Here is a 22,496-nt window from a genome sequence, read left to right as displayed (position 1 = left end):
AGCATAGCCAACTGTAGTATATGTTTGTCTTTCCATAATAGTTGTTATGTTTGCCTGATATTATACATAGGTTTTTTGGTTGCCATTACGAGTTGTCAAATAAAGGTAACCGATATAGGTGGGTAAATCAAGGTGACAGCTGAGACACATGATTCCCATGATTATCACCAGTAGTCTCAGACTGTGTTTACAAGGTGTATGGTATCAAAAATACAGAGTGGAAAGCTGTTAAATGGGTGTTACAATTGTAAACATTTGTGCAGTTGTAACTATCTGATTATTTCTCCAAAATGTTTAAACCATTAACCAGCAGCATCAAATGGAAGTAGAAAAGAAGAAGATGATGAAGATAACAGAATGCTACTACTGACTCCATTAACCGAAACAGTAATGTTGATTTACACAGAGCATACGGGGTCTCCTAGGTGAAACCATATATGTCAGGTAAACACACAATATGTTTGACAATGAAACAAGAGTTGAAGACAAGAAATCTGAAAGCACGCCAGGTGTGTTAGAGCTAATACACTTAAAAATTTCGAAAATCGAAAAGTGTACCCGAAAGAAGACGCAAGTGTGGAGTCAAATACAATACATGACCACTACGCATGGGGTAGGCAACACCAAACTACGATGAATGAAAGACTCAGAGAGTAACAAATACAATAATACAATCGAACCTCCGTTAGCAGCTGCACATTTCACAGGAAAAGAGGTTGAGGATCAACATAAAAGTCTGAAGAGTCTACATTTGGTTTATATATGTTATAATGACCAAAATAAAATCATGAACCGGTTCCATTATTAGCTGCTACAGGGAATAAAGTTCACATGCTCGAAATCATAATGCCCACATCATTATTTAGAGAAATATACATTATTGAGTAACTATGGAGACAGCTGTTCGTGAACGTCACAGACCAGTACACAGAACATACCTGTGCAGACGTGCGACAATACAAGGCTTGGATGATTTATTGCAGGAGGATCTCATAGGTATCAGACAACTCACACTCGAATAAAGCATTCAAGTGCATTCTAATTATCATAGATACATTATCAAATTTCACTTGGGCTCTATCTGCGAAGGTGACGATGGGGAATGACACTGCAAAGGGCTTTGAACAACTGATACAGACTACAATGAATTGCTGTCCTGACAAAATAACAGACCATGGAGGTAAGGATTACGGTAGGTATTTTGAAAGAGGTAGTAGAGCGATGTAGCGTACACCACTAATGGACATGCACTTGAAAGCTACATTTGTTGAACCACAAGTGGAAGCAATTTAAGCCTCAAGGGATGCACAAATGGTTTAATATTCTTCCACAAATCAGTTATGAGTGTAATTGGATTCCTCATCACGCAAGAGACCCACTGATAAGAACTACTGACATTCATTTTGATAGCCTCCTAAATACAGTACACAATGTTATTAACGTGGCGGATCTCTCCAAGCAGAAGCTTAACCTAGTTGATTTCGTAAGTATTTTGAAATACAAAACTGTATTTGAGAAGTCTTACTTACCGAACGGGTCAGTGTACATATGTACTGTTTCTAACCTGCAGAACACAAACCCGTGAACACACGTCTTAAACGGTAATGTGGATGAATAACTTAAGAAAGAAGCTCATGGTACACTAAAGAAGAAGATAAACGCTTCAAAATGTTGAAATAAACTTCAATCTTTTGCAGTGGTAATAGCGAAATCTGCTCACCGGCAGAAAGGAGGAAGAAAAAACGTGTTAAAACGTCAAGGATTTAGAGAATACCTAAGCCATCTAGTGTAATAATTCCGTTTCTAATCCCTGTATCTGCTTGGATATCAGCTATTGGTTCTTACCCAGAGTCCTGGTGCGGTAGCTGAATCAAGGAAGAATGCACATATAGCTGGGAAGCCGCTATATGGTTCCAAGAGATATAATATGTCCATGGAGGCCTTCCGTATCGGTAGAGGACCGCATTTACCCATACGCGAAAACGTCGATCTGTACATGAAGAATACCTCATACTTATACTACCGGACAAACTGTTTTCTAGCATAGCTCTGCTGAAACTCACCAGAAAACTCAAAACCCGAAAATTTTGTAATATGTGTATGAGGGATACATTGGCACAGACAATTTTGACACTACCAATAGCTGAATTCATATCTCTAGGGACATATCTATATAACGTTCCTTCAGAGAATTACGCAAAAACAAGCAGTATGCGTGTCACCGCATTAATTGAGGTCAAGATGTGCTGTCGTTTACTGTAACTCCAGAAAAACATTGTCTACATTAAAAGTGAATTACCTTCCTCCAGTAGATCTAAGCAATGGGGTGGGAGTGTTGCATTAGCGCTCTGAAAACATACAGTGGCAAAGCCAATGAAACTTAGGCAAATAATAAACCATATACAGAAAGAGTTGACGTGGTATTAATACTTACTGGCTTGAATGGCATTGACTATTTAGAAGCATACGCAAAACAAGAAGGATTTGAGTTCCATGCAAATTTTAATATGTATAAAACCGAGATAAAAACAACAGAATAGACAGGGGACATTTACCCGTGAGGATTCAGCACGATTGCTATAAGGTCCTCGAGGAGACAAGTGCGGGCGCCTAATACTAGTAAACGTTACTTGTCAAATCAGCCGATGGACATACTGTCAAAAAGTGGTGTTTGTGAATAGTATTAATACTTACTTGCTCCTGTGCCACTGACTATTTGAATGCACATAGAAAACGATTTGTACACTCATGCTCTTAAATTAAGAATAATTGCTAAATGTGGTGCCACACAATATGGCAGTACACAAAGCTGGTGCTAATAGCATAGGCACCTAGGGAACATACATGACACAGATCTTTAAGTCCATGGTATTGGTGATGAGTTGAGAAAACCGTCCCGAAACACGTGCTACAAAACGCCAGTGTTTCCTGCTCATGTACGCCAACATCATCACCATGCTCACGTAGACAGGCCGCACAACTGGTTGGCATACTCTGGGTCAGGTGGTCGCGCAGCTGCTGGGGTATGGCCTCCCATTCTTGCACCAGTGCCTTTCGGAGCTCCTGAAGTGTCGTAGGGGTTTGAAGACGTGCAGTAATACGTTGACCGAGAGAATTCCACATGTGCTCGATGGGGTTTAGGTCGGAGAACAGGCAGGCCACTCCATTTACCTGACATTTTCTGTTTCAAGGTACTCCTCCACGATGACAGCTCGGTGGGGCCGTGCTTTATCATCCATCAGGAGGAAGGTGGGACCCACTGCATCCCTGAAATGCCGGACATACTGGTGCAAAATGACGTCCTGATACACCTGACCTGTTACAGTTATTCAGTAAAAGACATGCAGGGGTGTACGTGCACCAATCATAATCCCACCCCACACCATCAAACCACGACCTCCACACAGGTCCCTTTTAAGGACATTAAGCTGTTGGTATCTGGTTCCTGGTTCGCACCAGATGAAAACCCGGCGAGAATCAGTGTTCAGGCTGTGCCCAGGCTCGTCCGTTGGCATAACCTGGGACCACTGTTCCAATGACCATGTACTGTGTCGTTGACACCATTCTTTACGGTCTCCTGTGACCAGAGGTCAGTGGAATGCACATTGCAGGTCTCCGAACGAATAAACCATGCCTGTTCAGTCGTCTGTAGACTGTATGTCTGGAGGTAACTCTTCCAGTGGCTGCAGTAAGGTCCCGAGCCAGGCTACCTGCGGTACTCAGTAGCACTGATCGTGAAATATCAGCCTTCTTGTGGTGTTGTGCACTGTGGTCGTCCCGTACTGTAGCGCCTGGACACGTTTCCTTTTTGCTGGAATCGTTGCCATAATCTTGAGATCACACTTTGTGGCAAGCGGAGGGCCCGTGCTACGATCAGCTGTGTTTGACCAGCCTCCAGTCGGCCCAGTATTCCACCCTTCGTAACGTCATCAATATGTGTTCTTTGAGCCATTTCCAACACAGTAATCATCAGCACGTCTGAAAACATATGCACACTTACTCGCTGCACCATACTCTGACATGCACAAGCACACTTCTGCGAATGTTGACTGCTGCCAGCGCCACCGTGCGACGACCGCAGGTCAGATGCAACGCATGGTCATACCCCGAGGTGATTTAAACCAGCAAACCGTACACAAAAGCGTTGTTTCACCATGTATCAGCATTATACTTAATTTATGGGCATGAGTGTGGAAGAATTTGAATTAAATGCAAATGTTAACTTGTTTAAAACGGAGATAAAGTCAATAGAAAGAGTGCGAATTACGCGTGGGGGTTCAAAATTATCGGTATTAGTGCCTCGAAGAGATAAGTGCGGGAGCATAATACTAGTAAAATTTACCTATCGCATCAGCACATGGACATAAGTGCGGCAGCATAATACTAGTAAAATTTACCTATCGAATCAGCACATGGACATATTGCCAGTCTGTATGATATCGTGAGCAATTCGTACCTTAACGACAGATGAGTCAATACTATATATGCAGTTCTTCCTGTGTTGGGGTTAGGTTATGAAATTGTAGAAATTCCAAGTAAACCAATATATCTCACAGTGACTGATCAGACAACACACCATTTCGAGCCGAACATTATACAAATGAACGCAAAAACTATGCACTAACTCGGCTAGGGCATTATAGTACATCTTCATCTGAAGCATAATTGCGCGTATTAACTATAAATACGTTGAACCCAGAATGTGAGCCGTGCGGGGTAGCCTCGCGGTCTAAGGCGTCTTGTCACGGTTCGTGTTCTCCCTCGGGCATGGATGTATGTGTTGTCATTAGTGAAGGTTAGTTTATGTTAGATTAAATAGTGCGTAAGCCTAGGGACCTATGACCTCAGGAGTTTGGCCCCATAGTCCTTACCACAACTTCGTTTGTAGAATGTGAAAAACATAAGAAGCGCGAGTGTTCTAAATCAGTAGGGTAGAAACCTCGCAATGATATCAATCTATTTAAAAACACCCGTTCAAAATTAGAAGCATATCAATAGTCAAGCATAGTTTTTCCACAAAACTTTTTACCCAGCAATGTTTAACGATAATGATTAGAGACAAATTATTATTCAACATCAAGATAGCCGGACACTTCCAAGCAAGATCTTTTCTATATGTGGAAAGGGCAACATGAGGAACAATGCTCCTTACATGCAAGGCCTTCACTTCTCTGTTTCAAGAAATAAGGCACTAACTTAATGGAGCTGAAATAGACTGCATCAGAGACGTTAGTACTACACTGACGCTCAAGACACTTGGCTCTGCATCGACATTATGTCGGAATGCCCTAAAAATGGTGGATTGTTTATAGACTGATTGATTGATACGTAACTCCTTCAGCGCGTCCATTCCATTCTAAATATTAATGGGATACTTTTAAGATAGTTATCTTGATATTATGAACGCTAATCAAGAGCTGATTCTATTTCGAAGTGAAACTTGTCGTAGCTTGCACGTTCTAGGATAAGGAGAAGAGGGACATAAAATTGTGGTGGATAAATTTTTTGCAAAGTACCACAGTAACCATCCTTCCGCAACCACGGATATTTAAGACTTCTTCTAAGTTAGCAATACCCTCTATGTTATTATAAAGCTACAAATAGACAGAAAAGTGAACCTCTAGAAGGATGTGAGCAAAATTGGCAACTGCAAACAACGCAAACTTGTTTTTTTCACCATTAGACAACTTGCTGCTTTACTGGAACCGAAATGAATATCATATAACGAGACTGATGATAACTGTGGGTCCACAGTTAGCTCACATCCATGTGAATAACTTCCGCCCATGGCCTAGGGAAAGCATATTTGACTCGTAAAAGAAACTGCTTGAGTCCAGCGATCGAACCTCGCCTCTGCTTAAATTTTGAATTAAAATCGTTAGCAGTGGTGACTGAAGACTTCCGGCATAAGAATTCACCCCAGATCTGCAGACGCAGAGGTTCAGGGCACTCCCTTTGCCCTTTGAGGTGGGAAACTGTCACTGAAAGACGGAAATATCTTCCATCACCAATGGCACGAGGATGAAGAAGGCCTGGGAAACACAGCATTAAATACGAGTAATGTGTGCACACAGGTCTTGTGCTCTGCAGTTCAAAGTTGTCATTATGATCACACCATTAGCAAGTTAGAGAAACTGAACACGGAAATGTTGACGCTCAATCCACGTACAGCACTGTCAGTGAAGTGGAATGGAAAACGACAAGGATTTTTTGTTAGACGAGTATAGGGTAATTCCAGCAGAAAACTGGAGTGGGATTTGTTATGAAAAAGAAGGAAGGGCAGAGAGTGTCCTACTTTAAACATTTCAGTGATAGGGTTTCGGTCATTGGAATAGAAAACAAACCCACGCCGACAACAACATTTCAGGCACATATATCGTTGTCGCAAGCAGAAGATCAAGAGATGGAGAGGGTGTATGAGGATATTGATCAGTTAGCACAGTGATTGCGCATTCGAATAGTGTTGTAGTGAAAGGAGTAGAAGGAAGGGTTACTAAGAACATATGTTTGTAAATAGGTATGAGAGAGGAGGAAGACTAATTTAGTTGTGCAATAAATTTCAGCTAGTAATAGTGATTACCCTGTTCAAGAACCGGAAGAGGAGGAGGTATAGAAGGAAAAGGTCACGAAATATGAGAAGGTACCAGAAGGATTGTACCATGGTCAGGCAGAGATTCAGCAGGCATATATGCGATTATAATCAGGGGCCGATATAGACACAGTTCGCACTGTGGTAGTGATTTACAGTAGGCTGAAGTTTAAGAGACAAGTCTGGAAAAATCAGTGACGAAGGAGGTGGAATTGTGAAGTGCATAGGAATCAAGAGATACATTTGACGTTCTCTGAGGCTATTATGGACACTGCAGTAATGAGTAGTTGAGTAGGAAGTTCTGTGAAAGAGGAATGTACATCTCTAAAAAGGGCAATCACGAAATTTTGAAGAAAACACGTAGGTACATGGAAGGTAGCTGCCAAGAAATCATGAGTAACAAAGAAATACTGCTGTCCTATGGAAGAAGTAAGTACGAAATCGTTCCGGACATTCATGAATACAGTAAAACAAGTGACTTATGGATGAACTAATAGAAAATCTATTAAAGCTGAGGTCGAATGGCTGCCTGAGAAATGTGAAGAAACCAAAATCAATCATTGTCGGAATGAGTGAGTCAGCTTATAGAAAATTAACACAACCATTGGTGAAACTAAAAGCACGGACGGCGACATTAAGTATGCAATGAAAATGCCGCCATTAAGTGCAGAGGAGAGAGCGGCTAGGTGGAAACAGTACATTGAAGGCCTCTCAGACGGGGATTACTGTGTGATGACGTGATGGAAGAAGAAACAAAAATCGACAGAGTGGTGATAGAAGATCCAAAATGTGAATCAGAATTTAAAATAAAGCTTCGGACAACGCATCATCAAATACGGCGGAATGAACAGACAACATTCCATCGGATTTTCTGTAAGCATTGAAGGAAGCAACAACAAAACGGCTATTCACGTCAGTGTGTAGAACGTAGACGCTGGCGATATACCACAATACTTTCTGAGAAAAGAAAAACAAACAATTCCAAAGACACCAAGAGCAGACAAATACGTGAATTATCGCAGTATCAGTTTAACAGCTCATGCATCCACCTGTGTGGCAAAAATAATATACAGGAGAATGGTAAGAAAATTTGGTGTTTGTTAGTTGATAATCAGTTCAGACTAAGGAAAGGTGAAGGCACTACAGTTGTAGCTCTGACGTTGCGGCTAACAACAGAAGCATGACTGAAGCAAAATTAAGACATGTTCATGGGATTTGTCACTCGTTAAAAGCGTTGGATAATGTGAAATGGCGCAAGATTTTCGAAACTCGGGGAAAATTGTTGGTAAGATATAGGGGAAGACGTGTACTATATAATAATGTACGTGAACACAGGTGGAACAACAAGACTGAAAGATGAGGCTTGAAGGGCACGGATTAAAAAACGTGTCAAGCAGTTATGTGGTCTTCCGCCCCTCCTGTTAAATGTGTACATCGAAGAAGTAATGAGAGATTGGAATACACGCTGCAAATAATTCTTAGGTTGCAATTGTTACTCTAAGATGAAAAGGTTGACACAGGAAAGAAATTCGTTTTTGGCCCTCGGGCTGCAAGAATCCTGTCAAACTTATGACTAAAAAAGAGAAAAGAATAGGTGATGGACTGTTGAAAGCAGGGCTCGAATTATCGCAAAATTTCCGCATTGTCACTGCAGCGTATGCATTAATGCTACACGATCATCTCATAAGCTACTCGTCGCTAACAGGAATTGTACAAAGTGTAATACTGTAGGGGTATTATACAACATGTGGAGTATGATACAATTGTACATGAAAGAGCGAATATCTTTGCAGACACACGAGGGTATTACGATAAGTGCGGACAATTTGTGTTCATAGACGCTCTATTCGATGCATTCTCCGAAACCAGACAAGTACTAACGAGGTATTCCATAATCGGTGCTTCGCCCAAACCTTTTAACTGCTTGCAGCTGCTATAACGTGAGAAATATCGGTTTGGTTGACACGGTCGAACTGCTCAATCACTAGAGTAATGAAGGAATGGTTTGTGGAGATACTATATCATCGATCCGAATGTATGATCATAAAGAGAGCATTGTTTACTACAAAGGATGTGAGGAGATGTCGTCGTTTCCGGAAATTTATGAACGTGTGTCTATCCAGAATTCTAAAACACAAGGATGTCCCTTTCTCAAGCAGCTACAGAGGAATTTTAGACAGCATGCGTTTATGAGCAATTCATAAAACGTACAACGATTGTTGAACTGGCTTAATAATAAATTAAACACCTTTTTTTTAAAAAAAAAGCTTTGTTTTTATTTATTCACTTCCTATATTTTCCGCATGCTCACTTACACTTTTCAGGTAAGTATTTAATTTTTTTAGTGCTTTCACTGCTCTTCGGGATGAATACGAAGATCTGTCTCGACCATATACAGCTGTCGCTGATGGCCAGAGGACTTTGCACCAGCAGTCACTTACAGGCATCAGCAGGGTTCCAAGAGCCCCAGGGCCGCGACCTAGTCTAGGTCACGCCAAATCGCCTGGAATCCAATCACTGTACCGCAAACATTTGCTTAATGTCACTCGTCAATACACCAAGACATTTCGGGTTACAAGTACTGCGTAGTGTCTATAAGCAGTATGGAAGGGTGCGTTGACGTACGTGTGAACTACAATCCACTTTCGCTCTCACAACAAGCAGGAAGTTAGTGGTACATGTAGACGAGACTACAGGTGCGCTTCTTGCTCCCACGAAAAGTACGAACGTCAGCACTTTGTTAGATTCGCACGAACGCAGCAGCCTCTCTCTCTCTGTACACATGTACCTGTAACCAGACGCGTGTACCGCCTGTATATAAATATCAGCGACGAACGGCGCCGTCTCATATCCATCTTACCAGTAGGTAACTTTCTGTGAAGCCTGATGGCAGTGGCACTGATAATTAAGCTTTTCTTTCTCGAGTAGACAGCTCACCATTACCGCATTTTCACGGTAAGGTATTTTCACTTCTCGCAAATGAGTTACATGAAGGCGAAAGTTGTTTTTTATTTCTATTGGTGTGTAATTTATTTTTCGCGTCTAATTTGTTTTTCCCGTTTGCATGCAACGTTACTTTATTTCCTTTAGGTGAACAGTTCGATAGTGATCTATCATAACAAACACCTACGCCATCTTTTTCCACCCAGATATAGTGGAGTTTCGGTGGTATTGTTGATGACCGCATACATGCCATCTACAGTGAGCTAACGTCGTTTTCCACTCAGAGCTCGTGGGATCTTGACCAGATTGTGGATGAAGTACCGAAAGTAAAGAGACAATTTTTTTGCACTCATAGCACATGGATGACGACGACACTAGCTGAGTGCGAGCTACGTGAGAAGAAGTACATATTACAACTTCTCCTACGACACCAAAAATAATTTTGGATAAGCCTGCATACAGTGTTTTTTCTTTTATTCTAGATGCACTAACGCTGATATAGCAAGGGAAGTGGAGCCAAGCTAAACAAAAAATAGTATAGTAAACCTTAGCAAAAACTGTAAGTATTGTGGATAATGAGCGGCTGAAAGGACTTATCGCCAGTGTACCTCGAGTAAGTATCAGATATTAATAAATATTTGTGGAATACACTGACAAGCCGGACTGTATGTCAACCTGCTTAATAACTTGTCGGTTCATCTTTGGAGCGCAATACGTATCCGACTCGGCTTATCATGGATTAGACAGTTTGTCGTTAGGTTTGTGGAGGTTATTTCGCACCAGACATCCGAGTTCAAGTCATGTAATTTCCTCAAAAATCATCTGGCTGCTGATTTGTGCACGTGGTGATATCTCCCGATAGCGTCCCAGAAGGATTCCATCGGATTCACATCAAGCCAATTTCGTCTCATAGACATCAACGTGAGTACACAATCATTCACCTCAAATCACTCTAGCACGTTTCTGGCTTTGAGACACGAACAGTGAACATGCTGGAAGATGACATCGCCGGCATCAAACATGAAGGGGTGCAGGTGATCCACAGCTGTCAGAGTATCACATATTACCACCGCAGGTCCCATGTGAGCACATCAGAATGTCTCCCATGGCGGAATACTTCTACCAGCAGCCTGCTTCCTTGGAAGTATGCACATCTGCAATAGCCGTTCGCGTGGATGACGGCGTCTGTGGAGATGACTATCGACCTGGTGTAGCAAAAATGCCATTCATAAGCCTCCAAATCCCACGTTCTGTGAAAAGTCGAGGACGTCCAACCACTCGTGCTAGTTTCACTGTCGTTCTGTCAATTTCCATAAATGCTCACTACAGTAGCACTTGAAAATCCTATCAGCTACGCCGTTTCCGATATACTCGTTCACAGGATCTTCGTAATACTAATATCACCGTTATCAAAGTCGCTGATGTCAGTATATTTACCCATTTGCAGACTGTCGTCGCTAGAATGATTCTCCATCCTTTTTATTTCAAAATAGGGGTGGAGCCCCTCCACGCCCACACAGACATGATGGCCAGTTAGAAAAGGTCTGCTGCCATCTCTGCATTAGGGTCAGTTTTCACTTAAGTGACGTGTCGCAGGATACGGATACTGCGATGTATGCATACGTCTGGTTAAGGTTAACCATTAATAGGCGCTCATCTGGAAATAGACTGGGTTGAAAGTCGACGAAGGGTAGCGATATGTGGACATCGACACCCTCCTATTCAGTGTACTTTCCCTGTTGCATATTGGGTAGTGTTGTCTGAGCGTCGTGTGTGGTCTTTTGACAACGTATCTGATGTGGTCCAGCAGTCAAAGATTCCAGTCCAGCCAGACAGCGAGATATCTGACTTTCTCTCGGAAACGTATTGGGCGAGTATGTAATGTTACCTATTTACAGGGTTGATGTTTGCACAGTAGTTTCAGTCTGCGTGTGAACAGAACAGTTTCGAACTTGTCGACGTTTACTTGAATACACCATCCTTCCAACCAAAGCACGGAAGTTCTGAGTGCCATCTGTATTCGTGCATTAACATTCCACGATTTCCAGTCTTGCGGAAGGACGTCTGTGTCACTCGCGTAGATGGCTAACGTCGTGTTTTGTGTTTCTGGGAAGTCGTTAATGTGCAGATTGAAAAAGATGGGCCTGAGCATGCTTCCCTTTGGAACTCCAGCTTGGATACGGTATTGTGTCGATTATTTGCCCTGCACGGCAGCGTTAAAGCATCTGTTCGTGAGATATGAGTGTATGAGACGTACGAGACCGTCCGGAAAACCAGCTTCGCTTAGTTTGCGTATATGGCCGTTGTGCTACAGACGGTAAAAACTTTTTCGATGTCTAGGAATACGGTCCCGGTAGCTTCATGCTAAAGCCGAATTTCTGCGGTCTTAAGGTGTCGTTGGCGATGTAGTGCCCTAGTGATGCATTTTAGTATTACCTTCTCAACGTTATTGCCGAGCGAGCACAACAGACTGATGGGTCACTAAGTTTGTGGGAGGGAGTGGTCTTTCCCTGGCTTCCTGATCATCAAGATATTGGCTGCCTTCCAAAAGTCAGGGAAGTGTTGAGGTTTTAGGATGGCATTTGTTATGTCTGCAAGTTATTCTACTGCTCTATCAGTGAACTCCTGAAAGGACACGGTTTTGAATGCCATCTGGTCCATGGACTTTCCTAGCATAGGTATGCTTGATGGCCAATGTATTTTCGTATGTACTAGTGCGTCGTCGCGGGAGGGCTGGGCTACAAGTCATGTAATTTCCTGGTGTGTTTCAAGTGTGAATACTGGATCTGAAGATGCCAGATTCGGCATGAAAAACGCTGCAAATGTTGTGTCAACAAGCTCTGCCTATTCCATCGAGGTCTTAGATAGGCCGTCTGGTCCCTGTAGGGAGGGAATGTAATGTTTCTCCCTGGCGAAGCGTCGGGCTATCTTCCACACGCCAGGACGTGTGGTATCTAGCCCTGCGAATTTCTCTCCCTATTGTTCGTTTCGAAATGCTTGTATTTTGTCCGGTATTTTACCCGTATTGATTCCCCATCTGCTTTTCATCCACTGATATACTTTACGTACCGTATCACGTTTTTGTAACGCCACCAATCGACATCGAACCTTGCGGTGGGCAGGGGTCATAATATTTTGTCTTATGGTATAATGGTTGTGTGTGTGCGTGATACCAATTTCGCTTCCTCTTCCTCTGCAGTAAGAGTGTTGGGAGCTTCAGGAGGTGGTCTCGTAACACCACGCCCGTGTCCGTCATCGACGCAGCTGGCGACGCCTGCATCACTTCGGCGTAGCAGTAGCAGGGCTGTGCCGTGGACGCCTCCATCACTTCTTCCAGTGTCCAGCAGTAGCAACCCCACGGCCTCTCTTGTTTACCAATATGCAGCCACATTATACTACTCTGTGGCTGCTGGTGATTTCAGGGACAGGATTTTGCAGTCAGTTATTGATAACTTCAGTGCTGGATCATAAGATCATTGTACCTCTTTTCGCGCTTGCGAAGCATTTTTGGAAAGCGTGCTCCATAAAATCTTCAACACTTAACTGTATAACACCATCAGGTGCAGGACAGTTCTGTATTGTGAGCTCTCCCACCCTAAAGATGTCAGTAATAATGCCGCAGAGAAAAACATAGCGCAACAATGGGGGAAGGTACGGATCTGTTACTCAGAAGTGACACACTGAAGCGTTTTTCCGATATGAAATGAAAAGGTTCCAGTAAGGCACCCAACCACGTATTCTACCTTGAAGTGTAGTCTCATGTTTTCATTCGAGTTGATAGGTGCTCCATTTCCTCCAGATGTTTCCGCTATAAATGTATGTATGATGTCGAGACACCAGATGGGGAAGATGTATATTGCTTCGCTTGATCTTCCGGCCGGAGATAGAAACTACACGCTGAATATACATCTTACAGATACATACACACCAGACATCTAATGGCTGCAGGTACTATAACTCCAATGGCATATGGTTCGCTGTCAGAATACCTATTCCCTGACAAGATTCGAGAAGACGATGACTAATTACTGGGTTCACATCGATTGTCTACATTTGGATGAGAAGGAAAGCGAGCCAGTAGATCTAAAGCATAAAGTAGTTGGACCCCTATAATTTTGCAAATTAGCCACTCACGGTCCTAAGTACCTAAATGTCCGCCGAATGCTAGAAGAATAACTTTGTCTAGATCCAAGAAAATGTACAGCTTATTTTCCGTCAAAATGTAGAAACATTATGCCAGAGAGCATTTTTCACCATCAAGAACTATGCCCCTTTCTTGTGAACACTGAGTGCTTACTAGTTCCTGTGGCGCATAGTCAAGGAGATCCCAATATCTCTCACGCCATTTCACAGAACTACACACACTGAATGCAGCATCACCTATAAAACGGTATGTTGTTATCATTTCAGCCGTAACAGATTTAAATCATATCCCGGGAATAATTCTGGGCCACGGTTGCTCTTTCATTTAGAAAGCTTGCATAGAATGTGGATTGCCATGCTAGCAATAACATTCCAATAGGTAACTCACAGGAGACTGATGTCTTATACAAGCAGATAATTAATGTCATGTTTATGACCCGCCTTTGCATAAAAAAGTGAAAAATCCACGTGGACACCATTGTCATCCAAAGGGGAAGTTTCGCAGTGCAAGTCACAATGTATACAACTTAAACTACAAACATCCATGACACATACCCACCTTTTTCCATAAATACGTTTCTTACGATGCTCAATTTCTTGATGAGTGCTTGGAGCATTTCACATTGGAGGCTGACAAGTTTTGTCGAATATTTTTTCTAATAAATACTTTTTCTTACTAGGTTTTTCTCCCCAAATACGGGAATTTTCCAGAAATGAACAGTAAGAGAGAGTGTAAATTTCATAGTTTAGAGAAGAATGGAACTACTACGGATGGTTATGTGAGTGCCTTCTAAAAAACTATTTCAATCATAACTGAAAAGTCTTCTTCACTCACTGTTGTCGTAATATTAAGTTTATGTCCAGAAATTAGTACTTAATCCTGAATCACATGCAAACTGATTGCAACTTTTAGCCTAACTAGAACATGGCGGAAGATACAGACCACAGGGTTCTGCTTCTGTGTGTCCTTTCTCTTATCCTGGACCAGTTCTCCATGTAAATCACTCTGTATAACGTATGTTTTCAGCGGTTGTATGGTAAAATTTTTATATGTTTGACCTGTTGAATCTAACATCAGAAATGGTCCATGAAATAGGAGTTAATTCTGCCTATCTGCTGTTTGTACATAAATCAGGGTGTTAAACCTATTCCAGTATAGTGCTGGTTTGAGTACTTCAGGTGTATTAAATGAACTTCTTTTCACTTTTTTATTATGTTGCTGTCTTGTTTTTGTGCCTCTTTGGTATAAGTTTTGCTATCGATTTTAAATTCACTTTTTGTAAACTGGAGGCTGGAAATTATAATGTATCGAAATTAGGTCACAATGCAGTTCTAACACGCTTTGTTTTTGGTCTGCTGGGTAGATCACATAACTAACGAGGAGGTACTGAATAGAATTGGGGAGAAGAGGAGCTTGTGGCACAACTTGACTAGAAGAAGGGATCGGTTGGTAGGACATGTTCTGAGATATCGAGGGATCACCAATTAAGTATTGGAGGTCAGCGTGTAGGGTAAAAATCGTAGAGGGAGACCAAGAGATGAATAGACTAAGCAGATTGAGAAGGATGTAGGCTGCAGTAGGTACTGGGAGACAGAGAATCGTGCACAGGTTATAGTAGCATGGAGAGCTGCATCAAACAGTCTCAGGACTGAAGACCACACCAACAACAACGGTAGCAGTAGGAGTGGGGATCAAAAAATTTGGTAATGCTTTGAAAGGTGTCATGGTGCCTTGAGCTGCCATTCTCTTTATTTTGTGTGCAATTGTACAATTTCTACGCTTTCAAGTATCTAAAACGCAAACATTATGCATTGGATACATTAGTGACACATGTAATTTTCGTTTAGGAGCAAGTCATATCTGTTGATACACTATTTGCATTACGACAAACTTTATGATGAATTTTTTGTAGTAACTTTGGTAGTGCTTGACATCTAAACAGTGCTGCATGACTGGCAACTTTTGCAGGTGTATCGTAATGTATTTCAGGGGTTATATGTACAGAAAAATACAGCTTAGCTGAGAGTGCGGTGTAGTGATGGAGAAATAGTGAGTGGAGGGGGAGCGTTAGGAAGGAAGGAGTAGATAGGGAGAGGGGAATGAGGAAGCGGAAAAAGTGGATGGAGATCTAAAGGGAGGAGGAGGAGATGGACAGATGGAGGGGAAGGAGGTGATAGACAGAGAGGTGGGTAGGGGGAGATGGGCATGGGCGGGAATATGGGACCGAAAAATGAGAAGGAGAAGGTGGACAGGAGAAAGGGAAGTGGGAAACTGTTAGAGTGAGGGGTTGGGAGGAGACAGATAGAGAGAGAGGAAGGGGGAAATGGACAAGCAGAGGGCGACAAGGAATTGAACAGAGAGAGAGGGCGAGGGATAGGATGTGTGCAACATATGGACATAAGCATGTGATCAGACACGACCATAACGTTACTATTGAAAGAAAAATCTGATAAAAATGATATAAAATTCATTTAGCTCGCTTGTTAAACCGTTTTTAAGAATATAACAATTACACGGAAAGATATTGTCATTTTTAAGTAGGTGTAACACTATTACATTTCTGATTTTTTAGGAGAATGAAAATGAAAGAGAGTGATATTGGTATTAATAGGTAGGTAGTGCACCATTTTATTTCAGGTATTAGGCTATGATGTGAAAATAAACTGAACAAACCTAAAATTTAACACGTCCCTCTTATAATACAATCAATTTTACGACAAATTAAAAAGCATTACTTAATTGAATAAAAATAATACGTTGGTTTTCCACATTTTAAATATTGACCTTAAAAGTACGAAATTATTTCTCGTAGTCGAATTACAGATTCGTGCTCCGATACCCACAGTTTTGAAACGTTGTTGTTATGTATTTTAAATGTCCTGTTTCATCAAGCTCGCTTCAACTTTAGATAATCAACTTCACTTAATAAAAAATACATTCCACTCATACTCAATTTGTAAGAATGATCTTCATACAAACGTTTCGACTGAACACTTCAAAAATTAATAACTTCAGTTTTTATCTACTTTATTACAGTGAAATCCTATAGTTATAAATAGCCACTTATCAAGCATTAACAACACGGATGAGTAAGTTAGCACCCATTCATGACTAAAGTTGAACATGAACTCTCTAGATCTTTATTGTGTCAATTCCATACAAAATCGTTTTCAGTTTGTACCATTTTTCTTTTTTTCAATAATTAGGGTAAGGTTGGACGAGTTGCTTCGTGACGTCTTCTTTGAAACTCGACCATCGTTGTCACGTTACCGACGGCCGGTAACACCGACTATGTGGCGACGGGAAGATCTTCCCTTCCGCCACTGCCACAGCCCCACTCGTATCGTTAAACCGACATAAACAAAAACATCTCTTCCAGTATTGAAACTGTAATAACAAAATATAAAATTCATTTTATCATACCTAAATAATAAAACAAACCTACAGCTACTTACATACCATGTGTCGCTTAGTGGGAAAAAATTCGGTGCTACAGCGCTCCGAACAATGTATCATTACAACTACCAACCGTCTGAAAATTCTAGAAAACTTTAAAAACGAAATACTGAGCTTGGATTCACTTTGTAAGTACCGTATACACGTAACGCAATGCACAGAAATAAGTTAATTGAATTCACTGGTAAAGTAAAGCAAAAATATTTGAATTTTAAAAGTAGCCACAAGGAGAGAGCTTAATGGGAAATATTTACAGGATAGCGATGCAGCAAGAGAATATCGCGACAATTAGTAGATTTGTGATATGGCATGGGAGGTCGAACAGTCACTTTTAAATCTTTAATAGGAACCAAAAGAGCTTTAGCCTGCTATTTAGACCGGGTGATTCAGTTGCTCCTACGGATCCTTCTTATACAACTTCCACTACGTCTGTATCAGGAACGGTATCCAGGCAGGCGACAGCCACGTAATCGGTATAAATTCCCTCTCAGAGCTTTGGGCGACTATTAGCAAAGGAAATCATAATGTAAAAAATTTGAGTATTTGTCAAGATTGCATGGTACTTTTGGACCAAGATATACCTTACGTCTGCCACATATATCCAAGTGTTGCTGTGTGTCATTAGCAGTGCAGTCACAGAGTTCATGGATGCCTCTCTAAATTTATTCCGTTTACTGCTCACAATCGTTCGTGAATGGTTCACAGTTTACGTACTCGAAAGCTGTTACTTTCACACTTCCCATTTTCATATCTCCTGTTAATTTCGTTGTTTCTGAAGGTGATGCACACTTTAGAAGGCCACGTTTTCTCAACCAGTTACGATAGATTAAGTACTATTAATGGAAAAAACGAACAGACACATCCATAACTGTATGACGCTGCTGACTACGAAAAGGAAGGTTGGAGACACTTGATTAAATACGGCAGAAGTAAGATTTACCTAGGTTCAGAAATACCTTGTAACTAATGACCAATCGATACTTTCACTTTTTACAGTACCATTCCGTTTGTTAACAGTGCCCAAAGCACAGAGATCAATATTATATGGATTAAGAGAATGTCGCCTGTCTGGATGCCGTTCCTGGTACAAACGTATTGCGGGTTCCATAAAACTAATAGGTAGATGGAACTGTATTTCCCCATATAAACAAAGGTATTAAGAACAAAGGCACCGAACTGTTTTTCAGTTGCCTATGTTTGAATCTGTGTAGGAATTTTATTATTCCTTTCAGATGCAGGTGTTTGTATTAGGAAGTAGCTTTGCAGGATATGTGGTGTAAGGGAAGTCAGTTTCAAATTGATTATAGAGGACCATGTTAATTTTTATGATTTTGACCGTTCCTGCTACAAATGTAGTGCGGGTTCCATAAAACAAATTGGTAGATGGAGCTGTATCACCCCATATAAACAAAGGTATTAAGAACAAACGCACCGAACTGTTTGTCAGGTGTCTATGTTTGAGTGTGCGTAGTAATTTTAATATTCCTTTCAGAAGCAGGTGTTTGTATTCGGAAGTAACTTTGAAGGAAATGTGGTGTAAGGGAAGTCAGTTTGAAACTGATTATAGCGGACCCTGTTAATATTTATGGTTTTGACTTTAGAATGGATACTAAAATGTGTTAACTTATTTACTGACAAATGTGGGTGATACAGTGATCATCTCAACAGTATGTCTAAAAATTCCAAGAGCAAGGGATATTTACACTTCTCCTACATTTCTTTTACTTATTATGACATTTTCATTATGTGTGTACGTCTGTTTAATTATACATTTGATAGTTCGTTTAATCCTATTGCGATGTTTTTTGGGTGCTTTGTTGTTAAATATTTAATTCTGAGAAGCGGCAGTACGACATGTAGATATTTCTAATGCTTTCTGATCTTTAGCGTGTAGATATTGGCGGCTTCTTCAAGGTTGCGTCTGTGGAAGGAGGGGATCGCTTTGCAGACGTAGTTACTTGTAGGACGCCCACGCTCTTATCAGGTTCTCCTCGGGCGTTCGATTCAGGCAATGCTCTTGAGCTACCTCTGCCGCATTTCACCCTAATGTCTCTCGTCTACTCCCTCAAATTTCCAATGCAGATGGCATCAAATACCACCTAAACAGAAATGTGGATATCTAGATACATCTAACACTCCAGCCTAGGTGGAAGAAAACAAATGAGGTAATTTATGTACCTTCCTATGCCTTTAGGCATGATCGGCTGCGTCATTTCTACTTTTTGCATCTAACACTCCAGCCTAGGTGGAAGAAAAGAAATGAGGTAATTTATGTACCTTCCTACGCTTTTAGGCATGATCGGCTGGGTCATATCTACTTTTTGCATCTAGCTCTCCAGCCTAGGTGGAAGAAAAGAAATGAGGTAATTTATGTACCTTCCTACGCTTTTAGGCATGATCGGCTGTGTCATTTCTACTTTTAAACCGTGTTAAATTTTGGGATTGTATTACCTGAAGGATTAATCATTACAAGCTTGGTGTACTCCGAAACAAATTTTCAAAAGCGGTGAAGAAACTGTGCTGAGTAATGGACGTATTGCTACATAGCTAATGATGTACAAGGGTTTCTAATTATTTCCAACAGTCATTTAAAACGGACACGAAAATTGTATGCCGTGTTACAGGGATCTACTACCAACATCTGGAGTCAGTGCTATCTGTATCTAAAACTAGCAGTGGTATTGCTTAATGCACGCAAGGAAGTGAAACAGTACAAAGTCATTTGGAGCAAGGCCAGAGCTGAAACGTGCGTGGTTTGACACCTCCAATCCAGAGGCAGCGTGAAATAGGGTTATTCCTTCACACAACACCCCGCTTCGGTTCTTCTGCATTAGCCTTCGCAGATTACACTGGCTAACAATACCAATCAGCATTTGCAGCTTCCATTCACGATAGAAGCTCGATCAGTAGAAGACTCCTTAACGATCACAGAGGGTGTTCGTTTATTTTTTTATATTTATAGTTTTTAATAAGTATTTATATCTTGGGATTGGTTTTCAGAGGTGAAACACTATGATGCTGTAGCAAGGGTTGTTTATTTGATTGTAACGTGGCAAAGAGCGTCCATTTTTCACTCTCCGTTCGCTACATGTGCAAGAGATTCACCTGTCACCATCCTGTTGTCTGACTGGTTTCAAGCAACCTGCGACCCACTACGGATTCCTCTCTTGTGCCAACCTAATCACCTCAGACATTGTCATTTTTTTGCTGGGTTTATTCAGATCTGTGTTTTCCTCGGTAGTTTCTACTCTCTACGGATCCTTCTTGTACCATGAAAGTTATTCCATTATGTATTAACAGATGTCCTATCAACCTGCCACTATTTTTCATATATTCCTTTCCTCGCCGATTCATCGGAGAACCTACTGATTACTTATCTTCTGTCTACCTCAGTTTCAACACCATTCTGTAGCACCACATCCCAAATGCTTCGGTTTTCTTCAGGTCCCGTTTTGCCAACGCCTGTGTTTCATTACGATAGAATGCTTTGCGCCAAACGTACATTCTCAGAGGTTTCTTCCTCAAATTAACGGGTATATTCGATAGTCGTAGACTTCTATTGGAAACTAATGCTCTGGTCTGTTTTCATGTCCTCCTTTCTTCGCAGAATTCCTTAACTTAGTGTACTTCGTGATCGCCAAAAGATGTTACGTTTCTCACTATTCTCAGTTTTGCTACCTCTCATTATTTTCGTCTCCCTACCGTTCACTCTCAGTCCATATTGTGTACTCGTTAGTCGATTTATTCCGTTCACTCAGGATAGCAACGTCATCAGCGAATCTTGTTGTTTTATACTTGGTGAGCAGTCAGCCTGAGCGAAATATCTAAAAGGTTGAGGGAGTTTGTTCCAAACTTCTTTATGCAAATCTGTTTTACGATTCTTCTGTAGCGTCCTATGATGAAAGATTGGCTGGACCTAGGCTGGTGCCAACCCGATCTTACTCGATGTGAGACTGCTCACGCTTGGTTCACGAGCGTAGGGTTGCCACAGTGAGTACCCTTAACAGGGGATGCTACCCCAAAGCCATTGCAGACTGTAAGTCACCTTAAGGTGGCCCTCTGCCGGCCAAAAGGAAAACTCTTTTAAAATTCATCCATCATCATTTAATTTCGACTGTGAGTTTAATAACTGCATTTCGTTAGATCTGTTCATATTATGTTCATTCTGATAGAAATTATTATTATCTACCGTTCAGTGCGGACGTGTTGTATTGTAAAACAAAAGCAGTTTCCATACTCCAAGTTTTTTTGAGTATTTAAATAAATTAGTTGAAAGCATTATGGCTTTTATTAGAATCCAGCATCTACCCCTCCACCACATAGACCCCAAAAATTTCAAAAATTTCATAATCTCCAAGACGTCGAGAACAAATATTACAAACCATTATTTACTTGTGTTATTCAAATAGTGTATACGATTTCAGAGCCGACTGTCAAGTTTCAGTGAAAACAGCGGTGTATTTTACTCGAACAAACCAAAATATTTGTAAGTTAGCTGTGCATACCTACATATTTATGATTGTTTGACATCATTCAACTCTTTTGTCATACTATGTAAATATGTTTTTCTGTTCAGAAAAACTTTTATCATACTATGTCAATATTTATATCTTTTCGGCCGATTCTTATCCTTTTTGCGTATTTAACAATTTAGTTAGACACGCTAAGTGTATTTGACCACTTACTACAGTGATCTTGTTTTGCCTGTAGGATTTTTCTCGGCTATGTCAACACTTGTAGTGTTAAGCAACGAATTGTATGACTATTTTATCATCTAGATGTTCAGCTAGGTCAACCACAGAGTACATAACTTGGGACATTGCAAGTTACTCCGTGTAGCTTCTTCGAATCTGCCCTTAGCACAAATGAATACAAACAAACACTATTAACTCAGCGCAAGTGTGATTAGCCTTAAGTAACTTTTGCAATTTCATACAATAGTCATAAAAGAATAAACTAAATTTATAAATGATTACTCATGGGTGACTAACAGTGTATTGGGAACTATATATGTCGTGTTAAAGTTGATATTCCATATCATTAGCAACTGACATATGAAGTCCTCAGGAGTATTGTAAAATCAGAACAGTATCATTATTTATTATTTTGGAATGTAAATTTTGGTTACGTGGAGAAACATATAATTGATGTTCAGCGAAGAGGTGGAGAGATTTTAGTTATGCGTTCCGCGCATGTTTTACTTGAGGTTCAGAGAGTTGTCCCCTGTCTTTGCCTCTCTTATGGTATAGGTATCTGAGCGAATAACATCTTTTCACCATTGTATTTTCTTACTGTTACACAGCTATTTAATTTTATGCTCATTCAGAATCAGAGGAATTTATGTAAATATGTTGTTGCACAGAG

The sequence above is a fragment of the Schistocerca americana genome, chromosome 6, assembly GCF_021461395.2.
Source record: "Schistocerca americana isolate TAMUIC-IGC-003095 chromosome 6, iqSchAmer2.1, whole genome shotgun sequence".
NCBI classification, from domain to species: domain Eukaryota; kingdom Metazoa; phylum Arthropoda; class Insecta; order Orthoptera; family Acrididae; genus Schistocerca; species Schistocerca americana.
This window is presented reverse-complemented; position numbering follows the sequence as displayed.